General features: G+C 42.7%; 1 protein-coding gene across 8 annotated transcripts in view; it reads right to left on the bottom strand.

Moving 5' to 3' along the window:
• Vti1a (vesicle transport through interaction with t-SNAREs 1A) overlaps positions 1 to 26,359 on the bottom strand; it is a 318,865-nt gene that overhangs the window by 157,280 nt on the left and 135,226 nt on the right. The window lies entirely within an intron of this gene.

Consider the following 26,359-nt stretch of genomic DNA (forward strand, 5'->3'; position numbering starts at 1 on the left):
CCGCGGAGGCGTCAGGTGCAGCTCGCAGCAAGGCTCATGTCTAGGGCTGAGCACAGTCCCTAGTACATAGGGAAGACTCAATAAATTCAAGCCCCTCTTCCTAGCACATAAGTTCTATGACTTTCTAGGACCTACCGTCTGTAATGGATGATGCTTCACAGTTATAAAGTAGATCTCTGCAGCGTGGACCCCTTTCAATAAGAAGGAATTCTCAAAGTTCTGTGACTACACTGAAATGAAATACAAGCCGATATAATCTATAGACACCCATGGTTTAAAAAGTTTATATAATATTCTGGTTGTAATATAAAAAACTCCAGAAAATAATTTATAATAAAACAAAATGTGCTTCCATGTGTCAATATATGGGTAGGGTTATACTAATACATACCCTTAGGCATATGCTTGAATCCAAATATGAAGTCAGTACACAGGGGACACACGTGTTTCAATACTCGAGCAGAGACATGCAAACATCACAAGCACCTCTCGGCCAGTTCCTCCTCCTGAGGTCCTGATGGTCACGTGGTAATGCAACTACTCCTGACCACTGGGCTGTGCTCATAGGTGCTGCTTTTTAGTTCTTGAGACAAAGCCTTGAAAGCATGGTGTGCAAACACTTGAACCCTGCTGAACTGTCCAGCAACATCCCATGGTACATGGGGGTTGGGGGGGGAAGAGAACACCCGTTGAGACAAACACCTATGGGAAGCCTGTCAATCAGGGTCCTTCAGGGATAGAGCAAAGAATGCCTTTGCTAATGGTAGGAGGATAAAAGTTGTTTTTTTTTGCTAGATGTATTATACACACACATACACACGCACACGCACACACACACGCACATGCACACACATGAGAGGGAGGGAGGAAGGGAGAGAGGAGAGAGAGAGAGAGAGAGAACAGGATCTACAGGTTAACTTGTCACTGCAGTTATATCCCATTGATCTTTCAAAAGTTAATCACTCTTTCATCACACAGACTGATTTTGTGCATGTGGAAAAATCAGTATATATTAAAACTATACAAACTATTCAATGCTCATGGGGAAAACTATGTTTAGATATAAACAGGGTGTTTACTTACACAATGCCTACACATTTTTATCTCTATAAGTACTGCAGGGCACCTGAGAGTTTATATAGGTCTAAAGGTGTCTGTGTGGGGAGAGGGTCTTACACACTGCAGGATGTCTGCAGCCTTTCAGTTATCATGAGGACAATCAAATGTTTAAGAAGATTCAGAGACTATCACCCAACTGAGCTCGACTAAGCTAGGAAAAGACCAGCATGGGCACGACTCACCAAACTCCAAGGCGTGGCATTTCATCAATAAGGCCCACAGGCCACAGTGTTTCAGAATGTGGGACTGTGTCTCACAGAATGTGAAAGAAAGAAAGAGGAGAACAAAGTGTTTTCTGTTCACAGACCAGAAGGGCGGCTAAAGAGTGAAACTTCAGTACACGGAGCACAAGTTTCCACAAAGGGACAAGGAATCCCTGAACTGAGTTAAGCCACATGCCTTTTATTGAAGAGCTTCCTGCAGAATTTCCTTTCTATGGTGCACCTGACCTTTACGGTTACAGAGAGGCTAAGAGGCTGGTGTCACACTGTCCCATGTTAGTGGCATCGCTGCCTCAGAGCCTTCGATTACAAACCAACACACTCAGCCACAAACAATAAAGAGCTGATACAAGCTGCAATACGGACACACCTTGAAAACATTCTGCTAAACGCAGTGGGGGCAGATGGGAGGTCTCAAAGGTGCACACGTGTAGGAAGTATTTAGAACAGATAAATCCAGAGAGTAAGGGCGACAGGGACGGGGAGAGAGACCTGGTGATCACCTTACAGAGGGGAGCAGCCGCCAAGAAAAGAACTTCTTGTTAATGGCCATAGCATTTGGGTTTGAGGTTTCGAAACTAGATAAGAGTGGTATTAAACACTGTACCAAATAGCATTGGTTAGTACTTTGAAATGGTTAATTGTATACAGTGTGAATTTTACCTCATTAGAAGTAAACAGGGCTAACACTTCCTCTACCCTACGCCCTTGTCAGCTTTCCAACACACGGTGTTTTCTTTTTCCTGCGCTCTCTCCTAGTATTGTTACAAATGTCATTTTAATACTTTCCATTTTCTAGGTATTGGGGGAAGAGGGGGGCCTCCATCACTGATGATGAATAGAATTTGTGGGGGAATGACTGCTGGCTAAAAAGAACGGAGCCCGAGATGGAGGAGAGTGGTTCTCACCTGTCCATCTTAAAAGTCTGAGTCTATTCTGCTAAGCAGAAATTTCAGGGCATAAGGTTCAGATGAGCAGAAGTTCAAATCTCAAATCTACCACTTCATAGCTGTACAGTTAGAGCAAGTCATTAACATTCTCTGAGCTTTGAATTTCTTGTGTAAAATATGGAGCCGTGCTACCTACACCACTGGGTCACCAAGGGAGTTAAATCAACGGAGCAGAGAAAATGTCTGGAAGGAAACCTGATTCTGTAACAGAAAAATCACCTCAAGCTCCAGTCCCTCCAAATGTGTTATTTCCCTGTCGAGCATACCACTGCCACCTACCATCCCCTTCAGAGGGACAGAGAGGTGACCCAGTCCAGGCTAGGGGTTTTCCTTCTGAAGCCAAGGGCACATTTGGCTCAAGGAAAGGATTTCAGAGAAAATTTTTCTTTGTTCTGTGACTCCATGGGATGCTCTGTTATACTGTGCAGATCAGAAAATGGAAGTGTTGGGCAGAATATATTATGCATATGCATATGTTTATAAAATAACAAGTTCTCTAGAAGGAACTCCTACATAATCAAGTCTGTCAGAAGAAAGGCTCCCTGGAACCGTCATCCTTTGATCAACTGGGAAGGAAGTGGGCATTTCAAGAAAAAGCAAATCCATTTAGGCACAATTAATGTGTTTCCTAATACACTCTGGTCCTTCTTACCCGAGCCCCACTTGTAATAGTGTGAAATGGTATTTTGGAAAAAACAGAAAACTGTCTTTACACAACAGTATCTAGGAGTCACACAATTGTGTGTGGTACCACACAGAAGGACTCAGAACCACATACAGTGTGCTTGTGGGACTCAGCTCATGTGTATGGTATCACATGGGGAGTAGCTACATCTCCACCTGCAAACCAGAGAAGTATCCAGGTAAAGGCAGTGTGTAAGCTCACCACCTGCAGCCACCGGGCACCTAGCAAGCTCAGCACAGTGCTGTTTAAGCCATCCCTGAAACTGGAGTGGAAGCTAAATAGACTTCATCCTAAACGGCTGTTGTCCATCCTCACTTTCAAGTAACAATTTCCCCACATCAAATAAGCATTTGCCCAAATCAGAGTGTTTTCACGGCTCCGTCTTGGCTTTGAAGGGTCCCCAAGGGAGGAAGCTCTTCCTAAGGGAGGTCTAACTGGGCAGAAGGTCCTTTGTTTCAAACGCTCCTTTCCTTAAGAGTCTAAGATGGGACACTAGAGGCAGCCCTTCAGTTAAAAGCCAGCTCCCCTCTCAGGAACTTTTGGTAGTAAAACAGGCAATGAGAGGATGAAGGGGGTATGAGAGCAAACAAAATTTTCTATGAAAATCTGAAGATGCCCCCTACTGGGCCTGGTAACAAGAGAAGGTCCTACACTGTTCCCCAGGGAGAGAGGTGAACCCTGGCACACATCCCACATGGGGTTGAGGGCTGTGCTGAGCAGGCAAGGTCTGTAGCCAAGATGAGAGCCAACAGACAAAGACCCAAGGGATCTCAGTTGAGACAATCTCACCTGCTACCTCAGAAGCCATTCACTTGGCACGAGCCTAGAGAGTGATGTCTATTAGGTCAACAACACAGAATTGTTCAGCATAATGTGAATAACTGGAAATCGAAAGATGTGAAGGAGCCAGTGGGTCAACTCTTAGTCAGGACCACCAAAAAAGGCTGGTAGAGCTGGGTAGCCCCAAAGAGAAACTTGACTAGTGCTAGCACATGAAGATGTGGCCATATAATACAGTGAAGAACACCTAGGAGGATAGACCCTGAAGGGTCAGCAGTGGCTAACCATACACGATATGGAATTGCATGCATTTCCTAACTATTAAAAATTTTAACAAGAAAATAGTACAGAACAATATTTTCACATATTTTCAGAGAGTAACATGAAGGTACCAATACTAAAGCCCAGGTAGAGACGGTCCAGGCTGGGGCTATAGCTCAGTGGCAGAGTGTTTGCTAAGCACGGCCCAGGCCCAGGTTGAAGCCCCATACAGAAAGAATGAACCAGAACTTCAAGTGGCCACTGCAAGCCTGCAAATGAGAGCCAATCAGTGTCCAGGAAGTTGACAACAACTTTTAGAAGACAGTTTGGTTTTAATGATAAAGACTTGATTCAGCATTCTTCAAAGGCCCAATTTAAAATGAAAAAAAAATGGCTAAGTAAATCTTAGTCTATATATATAAAATGAATAATATATGCTAAAGTCAGCCTGTTTTGCTTTGTTTTTGAGAAAAAGTCTCATTATGTAGCACAGACTGGCCTTGAATTCACAGCTACTCTCCTGTCCCAGCCACTGAAGTGCTGGGATTACAACTATGAGCCATCACACCTGGCTGGCTCTTGCATTTTTGAATGGTAACTCTGTATTTTACTGAGAGGATCCAAAAACTTAATCAAACATTGAACAAAACTACAATATTAATCCTCTAATACCTATGTAAATATTATAATCCATAGAAATTTACTCTAGTATGTATAAATACCAAAAATAAAGAAAATGCCTAGTATTGATCAATGGGGGAGAACCTAGCCCTTGACAGGTGGGGCCATCCCTGGGCTGCTGGTCCTGGGTTCTATAAGAAAGCAGGCTGAGCAAGCCATGGGAAGTAAGCCTGTAAGGAGCTCCCTCCATGGCCTCTGCATCAGCTCCTGCCTCCAGGTTCCTTCCCTGTCTGAGTTCCTGTCCTGACTTCCTTCAGTGATGAACAGCAATGCTGAAGTGTGATGAGCCAAACAAACGCTTTCCTCCCCAACTTGCTCTTTGGTCCTGGTGTTTCACTGCAGCAACAGAGACCCTGACTAAGACAGTGCATATCAGTAGCACATCTTATATTACATCTTATTGATTTTTTGTCTGTCTATTAGAGTCTAGGTCTCATGTAGGGAATTCATTCATTTGGTCATTGTATGTTTAGACATATATATGTACATACAGATGTACTGTGTATATATAGTTTCACATATAAATAGCTCACACTTATTCCATTTCAGCTTCACCAGTCTGGGATTACAGGTGTGTATTACCACACCCAGCTGGCATCTTGTTTCCTAACTGGACTGATCCACTGAAGATATTTTATTAATAATCTAATATGACTTCAAGTCTATATTTCAGTAACAGTTCTTAATCAGTGTGAATGTGGCACTTATCCAGTTCATTAAAGCATAGAAATATAGGGTAGAAATATCAAGCATAAGCACCATCTATACAGACAAGCCCTAACCAGGTGGTGGGAGAATTTGGTTAAGGGGAAAGGAGAAAGCTCATTAGCTCTTTTATTTATTTCCATTGTTTGTTTTATGTGTATGGCTGTTGGCTTGCATGTGTATATGTGCACGGCATGTATTTCTGGTGCCCACAGAGGCCAGTAGAGGATCTGGATTCTCTGGAACTAGAGTTACAAGATAGTTGTGAGCTGCCATCTGGGTGCTGGGAAGCAAAGCCAGGTCCTCTGGAAGAGTACCAAGTGCTCTTAACTGCTGAGCCATTTTTTCCAGCCCCAAAGAATTAAAAATTATTAAAACCAAAACCAATTGTTATGTGAGGAGCAAGGAAGGTTTATTGAATTTACACAGTAACTTCAAAAATATCTGGGGATAACATTTATAGAACTTCCTCCCTCCTTCCCTCCCCCCCCTTCCTTCCTTCCTCAGGGTCTCACTGTGCACCTCAAGCTGTTCTTGAACTTACACTCATTCCATTTCAGCTTTTCCAGTCTTGGATTACAGGTATACATTAGCACATCCAGCTAGTATTTCTAGTTTCTTAACTGGACTGATCCTCTGAAGGATTATTAATCCATATTAATAATCAATTATAATTTCAAGCTTATTCATTTAGATAACTGTAGTGGGTAGCCATTCCAGCTTGGATCTGGAAGTTCCAACCCCCACTGAGACTCTGGCAACTGTCACGCCTATGAGGCGGGGCCAGGAGAGGCCTGGAGACCCGAGAGCTGGATGGGCCAGCGTTCTCTCTGTGCGTTCTCTCTGTGCCGGGACGCTGAACGGTGAAGGTGGACTGTGCAGAGCTCCGGAGAACACCGCTGGACTGCGATACACCTTCCCCAGACCCCGCGACCTACCTTTCACTTAATTTGTGAGTTAGGCCATTAAATAAATATCCTTTTAACTACGTGGAGTGGCCAAAATAATTTCTCCAATAGATAACAGTTCTTAACTGATATGAATGCAGCACTTGTCCAGTTAAAATGTAGAGTTCCAAGGTCTATTCCAGGGTTCTGCCTAGGGCTGGAGAGCAGGAATTTGCACACACACATACAAAACAAATTAAACCACCCCAAGTGACTCAAAACCTGCCATTTCAGAAACCTGCTCAGGAGAGAAGATTGTATCAACAGGTATTTAATGAGGACCAACTGTCTGGGAGAAAATTGTGATAATAAACATTAGATAAGCTTAATTAATTAGCTATTAGCAGATGAATATTTCAGTTAGCTGTACTGCAATTAAATTGTAAGTGGTTACACACCATAACAGCCTGAACAAAGCAAAACATTCGGAAGTGAAATTTCATGGTAAAGGTATTTGTGGTCCCATTTGTGCAAATTTTTACACACATATACTTAATAAAATTCTCAAACTACACCTTCATCTGTATATATGAAGATGGAAAGCACATCTGAAAACAAAGGTCAGAATATGTTCCCAGTAGGTACTGGGACAGGTGATGGATATTAGGACCTGCTGGGGACTCAGGTCTAGTTTCATTTGGCCATCATCTATCTGTCCTTAGGCTAGGCCTCTGATTTCTCCTTAGTAAACATGAGGGCGAGTTTTAGGCCTTCCTGGCTCTGTCAGATGATTTTTTTTTTTTTCAGAGACAGGGTTTCTCTGTGTAGCTTTGCGCCTTTCCTGGAACTCACTCTGTAGCCCAGGCTGGCCTCGAACTCACAGAGATCCGCCTGCCTCTGCCTCCCGAGTGCTAGGATTAAAGGCGGCGCCACCACCACCCGGCCTGTCAGATGATTTGTATCCTTGCAAAGTGTTTCCTTTGCATTGCCCAAGATACTTGTAATACAATGTTTCCATGTGTGGTGGTGGCTGATGTGCTTTCACACACACAAACACACAAACACACACACACACACAACACACACACACACAAACACACACAGACACACACACACACAAACACACACAGACACACAGACATACACACACAGACACACACACACACACAAGTATTCACATCCAAATAAAAACACATTCAGCCTTTGTTATAAAATAGTCACTATGATAAATAGTAAGTGAAATTCAATAAGAAATCATTGGGGATTATTAGGTGGAAAGTGTCAGAAAACTGCTGACTCGAGCTGAGACAGCAGCAGCTGTGGTGAAAGCCTCGGGCCTGCGCTGCTCAGTGACCCCCACACTGTGTCTAGGACTTTTGCTAACATACTCGTGACTTATCCTGATTTTTTTGCCCTCACAAGAACAACCTTTTAAAGGATAAAAAAAGTGAATGTATTAATAAAAAGAAAGGCTTTTCATAAGTGCCACAAGTCTCTAGTCAAACGAGTCACCGATGGCTACATCACCCCAGGACTCACAACACTATCTCAGGAGCCGGGACACAGGACTGGTCTCAAATATTTCCCCTCAGTGTCTCCTTCTAGATTACTCAGGGGCACACCTCCTGTGCTACCAGAACATCCCATATTCCATTTAGTGTGGCCGAGGCTGGAGAGGAAGGAGATGAAATGGATGCTTCGGGAAGTCAGCTTGGGAAGATCATAAGGACGGTTAGTGCTAATTAGCAGCAGATAATAACTATGGGTAAAGGCATGCATCCTTCAACTCTCGAGACCTTCAAGTTCAGATTGCAGACAGAAGTGAAAATGCGTTTGTCAGAATCATGCTGGTGTCCCTCTTGAAAGATGATGGGCGACTGTGAGCTGAGGCTGCAGGCCTGGGCGGAGCGTCTGCGGCTGGACGGGCTTTGCAGCAAAGACTGACTGGGGACCAGGGCAGCTCTCTCCTCCCTATGTAACTCAGCATCATCAGGAGATCTCAAAACCTTAAAACAATCTGTTCTTTCGGCAGAAGTCATCCCCTCCACCCTGCTTAGTGAGCACAGCGTCTCCATTCTGAGTCACAAGTGGGGAGCTCTCTCCAGTAGAGGCCCCAGCCTCCCCTGAAGCACTGAAGGCTGGGGCTGAGGAAGAGGAGTCCTCCAGGAATGGATTATACAACACCTCCAGGCTTGAAGCATAAGTTCAATTTATAGCCCCAATCTCTTGTTCTAAGACAGTGAGGGAGAGCAGCCCCCTGGCCACCTGGGAGCCAACCCTGCATCTGCTTAAGACTAAGAGGGGCCCCAAGGAGAGTTCCTAGCCTAGGCTGTAAGTAACAGTGAGGCAGAAGGTGGGCCGGAGGAAACAGGATTCAGAGTGTTCTTGGGGGAAAAGAAAGTTATTTTAATGCTATTTAGAAGAAGGAAACTCCCCACCCTCCCTCTCTCTCTGTCTCTGTCTCTGACTTCTTTGGGTTGCTCTAATAAAATGGGAACATGGTGTTTTTAGTTTTCTCTTAAAAGCCTCTAGCTTGTCTCTTTCCTGCTGGATTTACAATGCTAAAAAGCAAAACCCCAGAACCTATTTCTGTTTACTTAAGAAGGATAAAGTGTTACCCCAAACAGAGGAGCCTTTTACACAGACTGGAAAACAAATGGTTTAAGGGCATTAACATCTACATATCTCTCATGCCAGCACATTTAAGGTCATCAATCATGCGTGATCCCGAACATCGAGGTGTAAAAGTGCTAAAAAGGCCCCATTAAAATCCGAGCCTTTTCAGGTGTACCACCCGACCCTGAGAATTATACGCATGCTGAAAGAGCTCCGGCTTATACACACAATACCATTAGGGACAATTTATCATGTCTTTAAAAGTGATGTATAGTACATTGTGAAATTGCTTATTAACTCCAGAAATAACAAACCCAGCTTGTCTAAATGCACTTGAACACCCATAATTGGAATTTTGAAAACCCAAGTTAGAATCTATTCGTATTTACACAGCCTACATTTTCTACTAATCTACCTTCTCATTTTCACTTAGATGGCTTTAAATTCACATTTTTAAGCCAGCATGAGAAGCTCTTGCTCTTTTCACAGAAAGTTTTGTAGTGTTTGAAACAGGTTTGCTATGCCTAACACTTAAAGTGAACAAAGAAAATTATAAGAACAAATTGACTTTGGGTAAAAATCTAAGAGCAAGTCATATTTTTTTCATTCAAATCCACCTTTTAAATTTTTTTTCAAAACATGAGCAGTCTGTACTTACTTCCTGATTTTCCTTAGTCTATTATAAAGACATATTTATGTGGCTGTTAAAGTCTTGACTCTTCTACCTGACTTCACTTATTTATTATTAAGAACTATTTGTTCTTATAAATAAGAAATTTCATACACAAAAATAGCCTTCTTGGTTTTGCTTTAAGACTGAGGAAAGTCAAAGCTAAGCAAGGCAACTCCAAGAGCAGACTCCTGGGAAAACAGCTCCATTCTGAGGTCTGTCAGAAGCAGGGCCGGGTTTCCAATTTGGTTTTGAATATATTGACTGGCTTCCTGCTTCCTGCGGAGACAACTCTGTGTTTACATTTAGGTGGTGTTCTTCCTCGAGCATCAGCTTGCCCTAGGACACACCATCTTTGTGTTTCCGACCAAGGTGACCCATCGACATGGTTAAGGCCTGAGCCCGACGTGGCAGGCCTCTTTCTCAACGCTCAGTGTCTAGAACGCTCTCATTCACATGTTCACTCTAAGAGCAACAGCACTGACTGCCACGCAGGCCAAGAACTGCACAGAGCTGCAGCTGCTCAATGCACAGTGTTTACGGAGCACAGAGGCTGGGAAGTGGGGACAAGTAAAGCTACCAAGGACTCAGGAGTGGTCCGTACTGTGTGAGAGATTGTCACAGATTTAGGGTGACAGTCACGAAGACTACAACAGTCAGGATAGATGTGACAGATGTAATATATCCTAGAGGTAAAGCCAAGAACCGGGTGAGAGGGGTGTACAATCTCACTCTTGAAAAACACCAACCGGGTATGACATGAACCCTGATCCAACATTTCCTTCATCACATTTTGAGAGATATTAACAAGGTGAGCAGGATCCATAACCAAATGTATCTGAACAACTCTTTATTATCCACTGTTGAAAGAACTTTACTTCTTGAGGACATTACTTTGTGGTGTCTGATCTGAACACCCCAGAGAGGGGAGCACTATCGCAGCCATGCATACGGAAACTTGACGGTGAAGCCCTCCTTCGGGGGAGTGTACTGCTCTGCTGGAAGCACCCCATGGGGTTAGTGTCACATCTATTAGTGTCAGTGAGCGCAGGGACAGATGCCACCTGGTGAAAATTACCACAGAAAGGGAGACAAGGTCATTTTCTAACAGATTTCATCTTTGATAACAAACAGCCATCAATAGGGTCTCTGATGTTTCTGTTCAGAAACCAGGGAAAACCCACAGTGCCCTAGAGAGCGGCAGGTCCAGGCCCACAGACAAAGACTTCTGCTGCTGGTTTCAGCCCTTCCACTGCATCACTGAAGATGGAGCCTTAATTCTACTTCCAAGGTGGGACACACTCCCAGACCCCATCTTTCAAAGGAGCTCCGAAGTCTGCCTTGTCGCTGTGGCTTCCAACAGTTTCAAACTGACCCCCAGCCAGAGTCCACCCACTCTTGTCCCAGTTGACTCTCTTCCTTCCTCTCCTATTGACAAATAATACTTTATACTTACATTACAGCTCTTGGCCTACCACGCAAGCCTTCCCCAGAGCTATTCTTTTATTATAGTTTCCACTAAACCTTAAACTCCTTGGAACAGGGATTGTGTCCTTCCTTTTTATATCTCCATTGTGCCTTGTATTGCACATAAATGAGAAATAAAATGCTTGTTGGATCAAACTGCCTCAGCAATCAGTAACAGTAATACTTCAGCGAGTTAGGAGTCCAATACCGAAATGCAAATTCCAGTCTAGTGCAATGACACTTAGGTAGAACGTACAACATGCACTGCTTCCATTACATGGAGTTCGGAGACCTGAAAACAGCATGTTCTTTTACCCATCACAAAGATTCCCACACTGTTGCCAGAATGGCTTTAGTGCAGACTTTAAAAAGTCCCAAGAACACTTCCAGATTGCTGCTGAGTAGTTTCAAAAGTAAAACTACAACCCAGTGGGTTGAGACCTTCCCCAACTACCTGGACAGCTGGATTCCTGGTTCCCAGAGCCTCTCAGTCAGGTCCTCGAGCGATGTAGTCTCCTCTTTCACCTTTACTTACACCCACCCGACCGGTCCTACCACTCACTAGCTCAAAACTCCCTTCCATTGTCAGGAACAAAGGTAAAAGAGGTCCGTGCACACTTCATCCCAAGCCTCACTCACAGGAAGGAACCTAATTCAAGTCGCAGGCATTCTTCCCCCATCTGGGTCTAGTCAGGAGCAAAATGATGACTGTGCACGTCTGGGCCAAACATTAAAGAGAGCAACTCTGTGAAAATTAGGTATGGTTGGAAATGAGAAACAACGGTCTGTAGACTCTGCAGAAACAGCACTAAAGTACCAGGCCAGCCCTGGAGTTCAGGGCCTCCAGTGGGGCAGCAAGGGGTTCCGAGGAGAGTTGCTGGGAAGTCACACAGCTCTTGAGAGGACTGAAGCCTTCTTCCACCCTCCCCCTCGGGTCTCCGCTGCCCAGGCACGGGTTAGAAGGCTGCTGTATCTGTATCTCTCCTATTTCCACACCCTCTGTCTCAGGACGCCCTTTCTACTTCTTCCTACAGAACCAGTTCACTCCAGATGCAGTGCATGGCTCAGACCACATACGGAAACTTGACGGTGAAGCCCTCCTTCGGGTGGACTGTATTGCTCTGCTGGAAGCACCCCATGGGGTTAGTGTCACATCTATTAGTGTCAACCATGGGAGTCATCTGGAAAATTCCCTAGGTTAGTGTGGCATACATAACACAACCGATATGACAATCTTCTGAATTCACCACTCGACATACTTGGTATTTCTTTAAAAAGAAGGCATTGTGACTGTTCCAGAGGAAGCATTTACCTTTCCTTAGATTATTCCGTGGCATTTCCTTGTTATCTGCAATTAGTTATTCCCTGGTCGTGACGTGCTGTGTAGACAAGGCTCGCTTGCATGATCCTGGTGTGTTTCCTCTGATCTGTCCTTGGAATCTTGCTTTCTTTCAGCCAGTCAACTGACTGACGCATGGCTTTCACTTTGAGTGTCCTGACAGGATCCATGCAAGACGGATTCAAGAAGGTACAGGAAGCATGCCTGCAGCTCAATGTTCTCACAGTAGGCATCAGGCTCTACCAGTATTTTAAGGATGGCCTTGAAGACCATCTGTTTCTTAAAGTTCTGAGGGCTCATGCTTCCCTAGACCTCAATTTCTTTCCCCTGTCTTCCAACATTAATCGACTTTATAACAACTATCTGCCTGTTGTGTGACCACAGTTGGGCCCTGAGATCCTGGGCAGTGGGACCATCACCCTCACAGCTTCCAGCATGGTGTCTGATGATGATGGTGGTGGGGCATGGTCTTACATGCCCCATACTATACTGCCATGATTACTGTGTTACAGATAAGAAATTGAAGTTCCAGCCCTGTGTGGTGGTGCACACCTTTAATCTCAACATTTAGGAGCAGAGGCAGGTAGATCTCTGAGTTCAAGGCCAGCCTGGTCTACAAAGTAAATTCTGGGACAGCCAGAGCTACACAGAGAAACCCTGTCTCAGAAAAACCCAAACCCAAACTAGAACAAAACAGAAAAGAGATTGAGGTCCAGAGATTAACTTGGCTATGGTAACAGCTATTAAGCAAAGAATTCATTCTTACAGGTCTTTGGTTAACATCCATTCTATGTCACTTCTGTGGCAGCCATGATTTTTTAACTCATTTCTTTTTGGCTATTATACGGAACTACGGTGTTTTTGAGAAATAAGTTCTAAACGCTGACGCTGTACCTTTTACGCCTTTAGTGACTGTACAGGGCAGCTCCTCTCCTGCTCATCTGGGACTGAGCTAACTGCCTCACATACACTAGCAAGTGCTCCACTACTAAGCTAGCTTTAGTTTCCAGTTCTTTTTTATTTCAACCCCCCCTTTACCCAATGAGATGTTATTGTTATTAATTTATTTATTTTGAGGTGCGGTGCTCTCGTTGGAATTCAGGGCCTTGTACATGCCAGACAAGCACTACATCACTGTGTGGTAAATCTAAGTTAACAATGGTTTTCGTTAAATTTCACTTAGAGTCAGCAGTTTCTTGGTTGCTTTTTATTCTTACGTCACCCACCATCTATCTTCAGTCTTTTGTGGCTTGCCTTGCTTGCTTTCTTACTTTCTTTCATTCATTTTTTTTTTTTTTTTGTGGTGGTGGCGCGGCTGGGGGGCTTATACTGGAGTCCAGAGTGGCCCAGAACTCACTATCTACACCTGGCTGTCCTCGAACTCATGACAATGTTTCTGTCTCAGTGTCTGAATGCTGCTGGTCTTATGAGTCCCCAGGCTTGGTGATGTCTGTGCTTTCTGAGGACTTGCTGGCGTTCCTTAGTGCAGAGTCCTGGTCGTGGCCTCTGAGCTTTTCTGATCATCTGGATCTGCTGTGTTATTGCTACTGGAAGGCCATTTGCTTAGAAGACAGTTCTAGGCTGGAAAACATTTTCTTTTAGCTCCTGGGAGAAATTACTTTGCTGTCTTTTCAAGTCTCATTGACATTCCACTTTCCATCTAATTTATTGTTTCAAGGAACTGTCTTGTACACTGTTTTTACCTCTCCTTGGCTTTGGTGTTATACAGTCTTGGAACAATGTATCTAGACATGAAAGTCTCTATTTTGCTTGCCCTGTTTTGTATAACTGTTAATTTTTTTTCTCTTGCCAAATTTGGGGAATTCTCAGCTATTAATTGAGTGACCTTCTGGCACTCAATACTGAGGTCTCTTTACTGCTGTTTGTTTTCTGAGACAGTTACACATCCCAGGCTGGCTTTGAACTCAAGATATTGCTGCCTTAGCCTCCTCAGTACAGGGATTACAAGCAAGTACCTCCAGGTTTTTCACGTGTTATTGTTTTGATCTATCCAATGTCCAGCTAGGTTTAGAGAGGGAGACTGCCTCTGTCTCAATCAACAGAGCTCAGACTCTCTTGTCAGAAGGAGGGCTCTCGGATGGTATAGTAACCACTTCCTGCCATTTTCCTGTTTTCTGGAGACCTGGGTCTTCCTTTACTGAAGAGAATAGTGGACTAGACTAGAAAGGTACCACGTGATTTTTTATTTCAGTGTTTTCCACTATAGGCATTATTAGTAGTTGGGCCAAACAATTCTTTGTCCCATAGGGCTTTTTAAAGTACTGTAAGCTATCTAGCATCCCTGGCCTCTACATGCTAAAGTTAGGTAAGTGAAAAGATAAAAGACCTCTCATGGCCAGTGACCTACATGGCGAGTTTTGATGTGTAAACCTTTGATTTGTTTTTTCAAGATGGAAATTGTCCAAGACAAGGCCCACAAAATCTAAATGTGATCTAGCTTATCCTGGCTCCTTGACAGAGACCAGAACATTCTACCACACTCCAGCACATGGCCCACAAGTCCTTGGTATGCCATGCTCCTTCCCCCAGAGGCCTCTGAACTTGGCTCTTTCTGCTGATTGAACTATCGAATCCCCATCCGTTGTACTTCCAACACCTACTCAGCTCTGACGCTTCTGATCACCTATCTAACCAATATATTCGAAATGTTCTCCTGGCTCTCAGACTAGAAATAAGATCCTGTTATAGATTCTAACTACGATCCCTCTGGGATCTACTTACTATAAGTTAAAGTTTTTGTATTTTAATGACTATTTGCACCACTAGGCCATGAAGTCCACTGAGGAAAGGGTGTCTATCTTGTTCCCCCACTGACACATAGGTCACGAGTATATGCCATGTAAGGTATCGCAAGTATTCAGTAAACTAAGGGCCTAAGCACTGATGTAGGACTCATCCAAATAAGATATGTGTTCTCTAGGAAAAGTTACCTTGAAGACCTCAGAGATGTCCATCAGGATCAGACGTATAGAACAGTAATAGTCCGTGGGCTAGGGAGATGCGTTAGTTGGTAAAGTGTTTGCTTTACAACTGTTAGGACCTGAGCCTGGATTTCCAGCACCCATCTAAAAATGTGTAATACGTGTGCCTGTACCCCAACAATGGTAAGGTGGATCTAGAGATGGAGGGGGTCCCTGGAAGTCTGAAGTCCAGTTAGCTTGGCCTATGTTGTGAAGTATCAAGACTATGAGAGAATGTGACTCAAACGAAAGGTGAGAAAGGCACCAGGACTGACATTTGAGGCTGCCCTCAGATCTCTACATGTGTGCCACATGTACCTGTTCAAACACATATGAATACATAAGCTAAAAAAAAACAACAAAACCAAAAAACCCAGCATGCGTATATAAACAAATGTGCATGCATGTACAGTATAATATGAAGAAAGACAACAAGAAAGGCTAAGTACAAGGGGATGAGGAAGGGCTGAGTGCAGGTGATGGACAAGTTATGAAAGAGCGTAGATAACCAATTGTTTTTCTAGCTCTAATTCTGTCATGAAATTTCTGTCGGTGGTGAATACGTGCATAAAATATATTAGATACTGAAAGTGTAAAATTTAATGTGATTTCACACTTTCCATTCTGAATGCCTATTTTAATTGTAAAGAGGTTCATTAAGTTGTACAGATTTTAGGTTGGGTTAATGCTGATATGTGATGTCTCCATTTATTAACAAGTTTTTAAAAGATAATGAGGTTTATACAATTAACAACAAACAAACAAAAGGAAATAGTACTGGATACTGGTTTATACAACCTCTCTGCTGCCACCTGCATTTCCAATGCAGACCACTCAACCTATAGTATCTCAGATTAGAGTATCTTGCCCTTGCCAAGCTGCTGTGACACTTGGTTCTTGCAAACAGGTTTTTTTTTTTTTTTTAAAAGGCATTCAATACGTGCATATTTGATGCTAAAATCTATCTCCCATAAAGCCGATATCATGGACCGCCACAGCACCTTATCAGAAGTCCTTAACCCATTACCAATATGAACTTGGGGAAATAATGGATTTTTAAGTTTTCCAGCTTATAATCTCAACCATGACCCAATTGCCCCATATTTTTGGAACTCTGAACTCCATTATCTGTCTACTCCATATGTTTCCTTGGACCGATCTGTCAATGTGGTTCTGTTTAAGAGCCGCTTACCTACAGTGGTGGTGCACTCATGAAAAACAAAAGCGCAGCACACATTTCCCTTCTCCTCTGTGAACTGACCTTGCTCTCTGCTGAGAACCTTGTCTGCTGCCGCAGTCCTCACAGGATTTAGAGTGTTGTGATTTATTTCATGCTGTGACTTGTCACCAACAGCCGACAATAGCCTTGTGGGTTAGCCAGACTTTACAAAATGACCAGGTCCATAAAATCTCCATAAACCCTTCAAAAGGTCCAACTGTCTGGATGGCTCACTGTCCATTAAAGTGCACAGGGGTCCTTTGAGTGTTTGATAGGTATCAAGAGAAAGAAAAGAAAATTCCCTCAAAGCTGCCTCTTTAAGTTTTTGAGAATTCCCTTTAAAAGACAATTTCTTCTGAAGGCACTAACTTGGCTGGCTAGCCACCCAGCATGAAGAAGCCATGGGTGGTCTTTCTGTTTTCCCCTTAAACTTATGGTAAACCACAAAACAGTGAACCAAATATAAACTGGTGCTGTCTACACTTTTTCCTTTCCTCCAGTGCAGTAAGATTTCATTTTCCTTTTAAAATAAGAACGCCATCCTCCCTCCCAGCGGCAGGGTATGTGAGTTCAGGCTAGGCCCGTACTTAAGCAGCTGGCCGCGCTGCGGGTCCTGCTTGCTGCTCTGCACTCTTGAGAAGCCAATGGGAAGTTGCTACTTGGGACTCAAAACCAAATTTGGCAGCAGCACACACTGTCAGCTGGGCTGCCCAGCATTGCCACCTGTAAATAACAAACTTGGGTGCTACACTCTTGTGCAAACTTGTGCATATATTTTTGGTGTAAAGTCTGTATCTTGGACTCTGCATGATCGGCTTCCTGTGAAACCCATTTCTCTTTGTAAAGCCTTAAAATACCATGAACACATAATCACCAAATGAAGCCCGGGTTTCTGGAAAGAGCTGAATGAGAAAAAATTGGAAGAGGAAAATAAAAAAAGGAACAAGAACCCAAAAAATGGTTAACAGGAGGCTGCTGAATTTCCCAAGCACGGTGATATGAGCTTAATTGAGGCTGACGCATGACAGACTCGAATGTGCGGTGTGGCTGGACTCTGACTGAAGCTGCTGACAGAGGGTAAATGGGGCGCGGCAGCAGGGCTCGCCCTGGCCTGGCATGGCCACGGAGGAGCACGGAGCCTGTCAGGAGCTGGTATGAGGGCTAATGAAGGGCAGCCCTTGTTTTTAAAATTCTTCTCACTTAGTTTAGGATCAGACTCTACACCATGAAGCCTTCTCAACCTTTTAGTGCTCATTTAAGGATTTGTGACACTTATTTAAAAATTAATGCATTCTAATCAATTTAAAGTTAGAAAGTCCAGAGCCTGCAAAAGAGGGAAGACAAAAAGAGAAAAGGGCAGAAGAAGAGGAAAAGTAAGTCTGTGAGGTAATAGAACCAGGAGACACAAAAAATACCTAGGCTCTGGATATCTTGGAGAAAGAATTTCAGGAAGACAACCATGCAACCCAAGAAGTTGGAAGGTAACAAAATGTGTATTTCTGTATGTTCTACCAAAGGTATAAACATTCTAGGACCCTGCTAACATTTCTACATTTAATAAGACCAGTTAATTCTCTCATAGCTACAAGGCAGTATGTCCCACTATAGAACACTAATTATTCCAGTGTGGGCTGTCTTTCAAATGATGGGCTAAGAGAACTAACTGTACACACACTTTAGTAGACAAAACGCATTGCGTGCTCTGTTGAATAGCATTGTAATATGGAAAAAGATCACCATTTTAGGAATCACGCCTCACATATGAAACAAGGAAGAAAACAGCCTGTTTCCTACCTCCTGGTCATATCTGTGAAATAAACAGCAAAATTGAGTATTGACTAAAGATCCACATACAGACAGATGAATGCATGACCCCTCCCTGCTGCTGACACAGGAGAAGGCTTCTTTGCAAATGTGGCTTGTGTTTTAGGTCATAGAAAATCAGAGTTGTGAGATCTACAAATTTAAACTTTTAACCAATAAAAGTTCATTTCAGAGGTGTATGATTTTAGCAAAACTAGTGGAATGGAGGAAGAATCACCTGGGATAAAATGTAGAAACGACCAACTTGATATTGTGCAAAGGGCCGTCTGAGACAGAACCACTCTGTTGCCCAAGTTTCTATTCATCCCGACTGACCACACCATGTCCACTCCCCAGACCACTCCAAGGACAATTTCTCTGACAACTTCAGGTACATGGCATTAGGATGTGAAAGCAGCCACAACTTTACTCACATCAAGATTGCAATGCCTCTGTCTTCATACTTTAGACTTTAGAAGCTGATCATCACTGAGGCTTGTTCCCAAACACTCTCCACAGTTGCCCTTCCTTACAAGCGTGCTCTATCACAAGTGAACATTTATTAGGAGAATTTTTTTCTTTCTATATTTGGATTTTATACAACAATTTAGGATAATGATATTAAAAATAAATGTGTGTGGTGTTATATGCACGTGTGTGTGCAGGTGTGCATCTTTGTGGAGCCCCGAGGACGTCAGGTGTCCCGCCCTGGGACTTTCCATCTTGTTACTTTGAAAATGGGTTGAAAATGGGTTTCTCACTGAACCTGAAGCTCTGCTGGTGGCCAGAGAGCGCCAGTGGTCTTTCTGTCTCAGTGCTGGACTTAGAGGCAGGCATCCAAGCACGCCCAGCTTCTTTTATGGGTCCTGAGATCTGAACGTGGGTCATCATGCTTGTGCAGTAAGTGCTGTTACCCATGTGGGCATTTCTCCAGCCCCCAGTTAAAGTGTTTTCTAATGAAATAATTTTGACTGCTTCTTAATGACTTGAAAACTACTCCCCTGAATCTTACGTTCACTTTTACAACTTGCACCAGGAAAGACAGTACACAAATAGATTTCATAAAAATGACCAGACAGGTTGTTTAAATTTCCAGAGCTCTTTCTGGAAATTTACATGTTGGGCGCAGGAGCAGTCCATCAGCATGTGCAATCACTTCTCAGGTTACAGCTCAACAGCAGAACCTGGAAACAACAGAGCTCAATGTCGAGAAGAAGACAAGAGGGCTGGCAGATGCACATCCCACTGCTTCACCAAGTGTGACTTCTATGTGAGTCACTCTGACCCAACCCACTGGCCTTCAGTCTAAGGCAGCAATACCACTCTGGGCCAGTACTGTGCTGAAACAGCTCCCATTACAAACTCCCAGTTTTCGTGACAGGCAGCATAAAGAAATTTAGGAGGAGGGTGGAATAAACCCTTCCAGGGAAACACCAAAAATCAGTCTGATTTTCATTTTCATTTCATATTGAACAGTTCATGTAGTCTGGATACATCTTAAAACCTAGAGGAAGAGAAGTCTGAAAGCATGCATTTTCCACAAATGCTCAATGATAAGCTACCAAGTGCAATAAGAAGGGAGAATTTTATTTTTCCTTTGGTTAAAATGACTTTATTTTTATGCTATCAAATTAGAATCAGTTATTTTCACAAATGTAGGTAGGAGGTAGAAATCGGACTGGATAGTGTCATGGAGCATGTCCAAACCCAGGGCTCTGACTTCTGCCATGGTTTGCTTGGTCTGAGGATGGGAAATGCTTCTCAAGAAGGCTCATTTCGTGGAAGCCTCTGCCCAAAGCAAAAGCTGTTGGTCCTAGGCCCCTTAATATTTTGTATAGATGCTACCAGGGCTGCCCATGTCTTCCACAGATCTGGCTACAGTGGAGGAACCTAAGTGGGCAATATTGGGGCATGCCTAATGAAGAAAATTAGAAAAGTATACTTTCCATGATTCCCCTATTGCACTAAGTGGAGTTTAACAGGCACGGGACCAGTTAAGTGCCGTTTATGTCAAACTGACACTGACATGCCTGTGCACAGTAAATACCCTGGCAATGTCAAGCTTATGCACATGTCTCAATCCTGTATTTCTGTGAAGCGTTAGCCTTTACTTTTGTCTACCAATGTTTACCATTTCTTTTCCTGCTGTGAATATTTCACTTAAATGCCAGGGCTGAGGCTTCTAAAAATGTCAGGAATAAACTGGTTCTAGTTTGTGATAATAAGGCTAAACTTCGCTGTCCTTTCACAAGTGAAATTCCAGAGTGGAGTGATTTGTTTATGGGTGCAGTAACTTCACTGCAAGCTTGCTGCACAGATTCGGGGTGACCACTCTGCCGGGCACCACTGAATCTTCAATTAAAACGAGGTGCAGTTAATGCAGCAGTGTGGCTTCAATTCTCTCCAACTGAGGGAGACAAGCCTGGAGGGTGGGGCGCACACCAGACGAACACCGAGGATAGCTTTGCGACACACCAGAAGTTTCTTTCTTTCTTTCTCTCTCTTTCTTTTCTTTCTTTCTTTCTTTCTTTCTTTCTTTCTTTCTTTCTTTCTTTCTTTCTTTCTTTCTTTCTTTCTTTCTTTCTTTCTTCCTTCCTTCCTTCCTTCCTTCCTTCCTTCCTTCCTTCCTTCCTTTCCTTCCTTCCTTCCTTCCTCCTTCCTTCCTTCCTTCCTTCCTTCCTTCCTTCCTTCCTTCCTTCCTTCCTTCCTCTCTCTCTCTTCCTTTCTTCTATCTATCTATCTATCTATCTATCTATCTATCTATCTATCTATCTATCTATCTATTTAATGTAGTCCAGCCTGGCCTTAAACTACTGATCTTCCTGCTATAACTTCATGAATGCTGGAAATAAAGATGAGAGATTTACCACATCCCCAGTTGAGGGTGTCCCTTCAAACAAGCAAATTGACTCTGTGCATATATAAAAATGTATAATTACTAAAGCCTGTCATATTATGTATCTGCCTATGAAATATTTATTATTGCTTCACTATACCCAAGTATTGGATTCAAAAAGTCTTTAAGAATTAATAAGGTATGGGGCAGCATAGATGGCTCAGCAGTTAAGAGCACTGGCTTATAATGAACCTGGGTTCAGCACTTGGGTGAGCACCTAGATGGTGGCTCACAACTATCCATAATTCCAGTACCAGGAGATCTGATGCCCTTTTTGAGTTTTATGGGTACCAGGTGCACATACACGCATGCAGTCAAACACTCAAACACATAAAATAATAAATATATTTAAAACAAATAATAAGACATGATCTCTGTTTTCACAGAATTTATACTCAAAACACTGGAGTTTTTCTATCATTATTTTAAAACTATCCACTTATTTTATGTGCATGGGTGTTTGCCTGCATGTAATTCTACGCAGCACATGCATGCCTGGTGCCCGCAGAGGTCAGAAGAGTGTTGGATCCCATGGAACTGGAGTTATAGATGGTTGTGAACCTCCAGGTGGGTGCTGGGAATCGAACCTGGGTCTTCTGCAAGAGCAGCCAGTGCTCTTTATCTTTGAACCATCTCTCAAGCTTCTTCATCATTATTCTATTATAATTATTTTTAAACAACTTTAACCACTCCTAAAGAAAATTCATTTTTCTAATGATCTTGCTCTACACCTGAGTAACTTAATCAATATAATAATTTAAATTTACCTTTTAATTGTATTTTATTTTTGGTTGTTGTGTAGATCACAAGGGCCTTGCACATGGGAGACAAGCAATAACTTAATCATTTAAATATCTGTTCACTACTAACTCCTTTTCTTAGAGTCGGTGATTTCTTTAATGAGTTTTCTTTCAGAGAAATGCACTCCCCCATTCCCCCTTTCTCTAAAGCACATCTGTAGTTTTCAGTAGGATTGAGCAGGACAACCTGCGAAGAACCTCTTACTAAGATTTAAGTAGGAGTCAGTAATCTTTATTACTAACTAAATGTGCCACCACTCCCTCCCCCCATGAGAATTCTTTCTACAGAGTTTGACCTCCAAGTCTCCTACTCCTTTTTTGGGAGGGAAGGTCTTTGCCATGTTGTCCAGGCTGGCTTGAACTTCTGGGCCAAAATAGTCTCCCAGCCTCAGTCTTTGGAGTAGCTCCAAACATGGGTGCATACCACCATGGCCATGTCAACTCAGTTTTGACCAGGTGAAAACTTCCTCAAATGACTTCCCAAGTACAAAGAGCTGATTGATGGTATCAGGACAGCACAGGGTCTCATCCCCAACAGGTGTTCCACAGGGAAATGCTAATTAAAGAGACTAAAGAGCAGAGATAGATCCTGGTCATCTAACACTGAGCTGTGGGAAAAAAGCAAGTAAGAATAAGAAACATGAGGAGTTGATGTTTATTTTCCTAACCACGAAAGGTCAGATACAGTGGGGCAGAATGCTACATCTTAAGAAAATCATTATTTTAAATGCTGAGATTCCACTGAATAGAAGAGTTTTCAAATATTAAAATCTCTGTGGTAGGCTTTGACCTCAGAATAATAAGAAAATGGCAGGCGCTTATTTTTCACATATAAAAATGACACTTATTGTAAGGCCATTATATAAAAGGGCTATTTCCCGTCATAAAATAAATAATTGTGCTGATGATTTGATATATCTGCCAGCATGTGTACTCGTGGCTTGAGTGGTTATTTCACAACAGAAATATAAAATAGAGCTACTACCTACAAACTTAAAGCCCATGGTACAAGCAGCCGATAGTCCATGTGTCATCTTTCTTTCTATCTATTTGTATGTGTCTATAATCACTTTAATTTCAGCAGTACACTCAGTCCTCTAAATGCAATGAGGAAAGGGCCATATATGTAAGTTGAACACTTATAGGACTCTCCAAGAGGCTGAGTAAACGATTTGCTAAGGAAAAATAATACAAGGTTGGTCTATCGAATCAATGAAGTGCTGCAGAAATAATATGGCTAAAAGCAGCCTAGAATACAGGAATTTGCCCAAATATTTCCCCGAGAAAGAGAGTAATATGTAGACACAGCCACAAGTCTTGAAGGAAAAACACTTGGCAATACCTGAGTCACCTGATTCTCACTCAAAGGCCTGTGCATGGGCAGGGGCAGGGAAACATACACACACTTGGCAACCTATTTATTCAAAGGCTGGGCTGGGGAGACAGTTCACTGAGTAAAAGGCTTTCTGAGCAATCACGAGGACCCAAGTGCAGATCCCCAGAAGCTAGGCCAGAAGGTGTATATCTGTAATGTCAAAGCTGGAGGCAGAGGTAGGAGGGGTCCAGAGCATACTAGCCAGCCAGTCTAACCAACCAGTGAGCCCTGGTTCAAAAATTGAGATGTAAAGTGATTTACGAAGACACCCAACCTCAACCTCAGACAGAGGAAGAACAGTGAGTCAGAGAAAGAAAGAGAGAAGCCAGGCGGTGGTGGCGCACGCCTTTAATGCCAGCACTGGGGAGCCAGAGGCAGGCGGATCTCTGTGAACTCAAGGCCAGCCTGGTCTACAGAGTGAGTTCCAGGACAGGCTCCAAAGCTACACAGAAAAACCCAGTCTCAAAAAGCTAAAAAAAAAAAAAGTAAGAGAGAATAGGACAGAGAAGCAGAGACTGCTCTAACCATCCTACATCACAGAAAGCTGACTTTGTGTTCGGTTCTATTATATTCCATCCACATACAATCCGTCACAGTGTCTTCTTAACTGCCTATGATTTTGTTAAAGTCCATATTATAATGAGGAAAAGTCAAGCATAAAAAGTCTGGACAAACTACCCAAACTCACCCAGCTAGTTTTAAGTAATGCTTGGATTCTGATCCTGGCCGTCTATCCCTGTAGCACGCACTATGTAAAGTCAATAATCGGATTATATGATCTGTCTTGGAGACAATGGCTTACTTATTGTTGAACTGCTGGCTGACCCCAAGACCAAACACCACCATGAGTTTATTAACTGAACTATGTAGGTGGGGCACTGACAGTCTCCAACCTAAATGAGCTCTTCAAAGCTTTGTGATTGTTACTAGGTACTGTTATTAACCAACACAAAAAGCTTCCCCCGAATAGGTAACTAGCTAGTGGTTATCACTGTTTCAGTTGGGTGGGGGATAAGGGGTGAGTTAGGAGACAGGTGGTTGGTGAGATGGTTGATAACAAGGCTAGTCTTTATCATTTACTGGTCTGGTTTAAAGATGTAATACCCCTTTTAACTGCCCAAGAAATCTGTAAGTATACATCATGTAAGTGGGGAGGAATGGTGGAAAGGCCTAGGGTATATTTTGAGATCCAAAATGAGAAGAAGCTAGTTTAAAGTCAAATAATACTTAGCTTCTGCAGCAGAAAAATACCACAATGAGAAAAGTCCCAACAAAAGTACTATTACTACTGAAATAATGAAAGACCAAGGCAGATATAAACAATAAAATTAATGGTTTCCTTCTTTCTTTCTTTCTTTCTTTCTTTCTTTCTTTCTTTCTTTCTTTCTTTCTTTCTTTCTTTCTTTCTTTCTTTCTTTCTTTCCTCTCTCTCTCCTTCCTTCCTTCCTTCCTTCCTTCCTTCCTTCCTTCCTTCCTTCCTTCCTTCCTTCCTTCCTTCCTTCCTTTTTTTTTGGGTTTTTTGAGACAGGGTTTCTCTCTGTACCTTTGGTGCCTGTCCTAGAACTCACTCTGTAGACCAGGCTGGCCTTGAGTTCACAGAGATCCGCCTGGCTCTACCTCTCAAGTGCTGGGATTAAAGGTGTGCGCCGCTGCCACTGGGCAATTAATGATTTCTTACAACAAGAAAAAGATTAGGCAATATCTTCCACTGGAAAGTTAGACAAACCCCTCTAGATCTGTTCCTCAGTGCCCACAGCTCCACACTGTAAGGACCAAGGGTCCTTTGTGGGACAAGCGCTTCTCAGAGCTTCAGGATTAGAGGACAGGCTGGGAATATGGGTGCACTACTCTTAAGTTCCTGTCTAATCATTGTCCATTTATTTGAGTCAAGCGTGACTGGCTTTCAATTCAATGCCTCAAGGTGCAAACTGCTTGAGTGTGTCTTGGCCCAGTATGCCTGAGTTACACTACCAGCCTGACAAGAGAGCTGAGTGAAACAAGCCATAATGAATTAGCAGAAGCCTGAGAGAATGCAGCCACCAGACCTTCAGTTTACTTACTGGATTAAAACTTGTTTAAGTCTATTGACAAAGAAGACTTTGGACCTTTGATAATGATGTCATTAATAGAGCAACGTTTTAATCATGAACTACACTTAGAGGGTAAGCAGCCTTCCTTAGCAGGCTATTTGGACAATACTGTCAGGTAGTTCCATGTGACCAAACGATTTGTAAAAATATTGATCTTCAATAAGTTTCCATAAAGGTTTTTCTCTAAAGCTCAGGCTATCATGAAAAATCATCCAAATAAATGTTTACAAAATTAACATAAATATTGATGTGAACTAGCTTGAACTCTGCTGTCTATTGTTTGACATTTTGACCACAATTTCCCAGTGTATGCATCCATTATGAACATATGTGAGTAGCTGCTTCATAAAGGCTATCATTAAATACACTACCATAAGTCTACTGGAGTGTTTCAGAAATTCATTAGTGCCAATATTTCTATACTAAGACAACTGGAGTTTCATATTTACATTTTATTTTATTAAAAGTATTTGTAGGTTTAAGGATTTAGAGAAACATTTCAAGGTTGAAGGATCAGCCTAGAGAGGATCTGGGTTAGTCTTCATCTGCTTTAATTTTTAAAGCTCTTACTATTTAAGCCCTAACAAGCCTTAGCTCAAGTTTGTCAAACTTCTGCATATCAATTGCTCATTTTCAAAAGCAATATCCAGCGTATGAACTCTGCTGTTATGGACCTGCCTAAGCAAAAGACTTGAGAAAGGAAAATTTATTCCCGAAATGAATATCAGGTACTGGGCATCAAAGGATGACGAAGGTCTGGCTCCACTCTTAATTAAGAAAGGAATATGCTAGAATTAATGATTTGATTTTTACT

Source organism: Peromyscus leucopus, chromosome 1 (genome assembly GCF_004664715.2).
Source record: "Peromyscus leucopus breed LL Stock chromosome 1, UCI_PerLeu_2.1, whole genome shotgun sequence".
NCBI classification, from domain to species: domain Eukaryota; kingdom Metazoa; phylum Chordata; class Mammalia; order Rodentia; family Cricetidae; genus Peromyscus; species Peromyscus leucopus.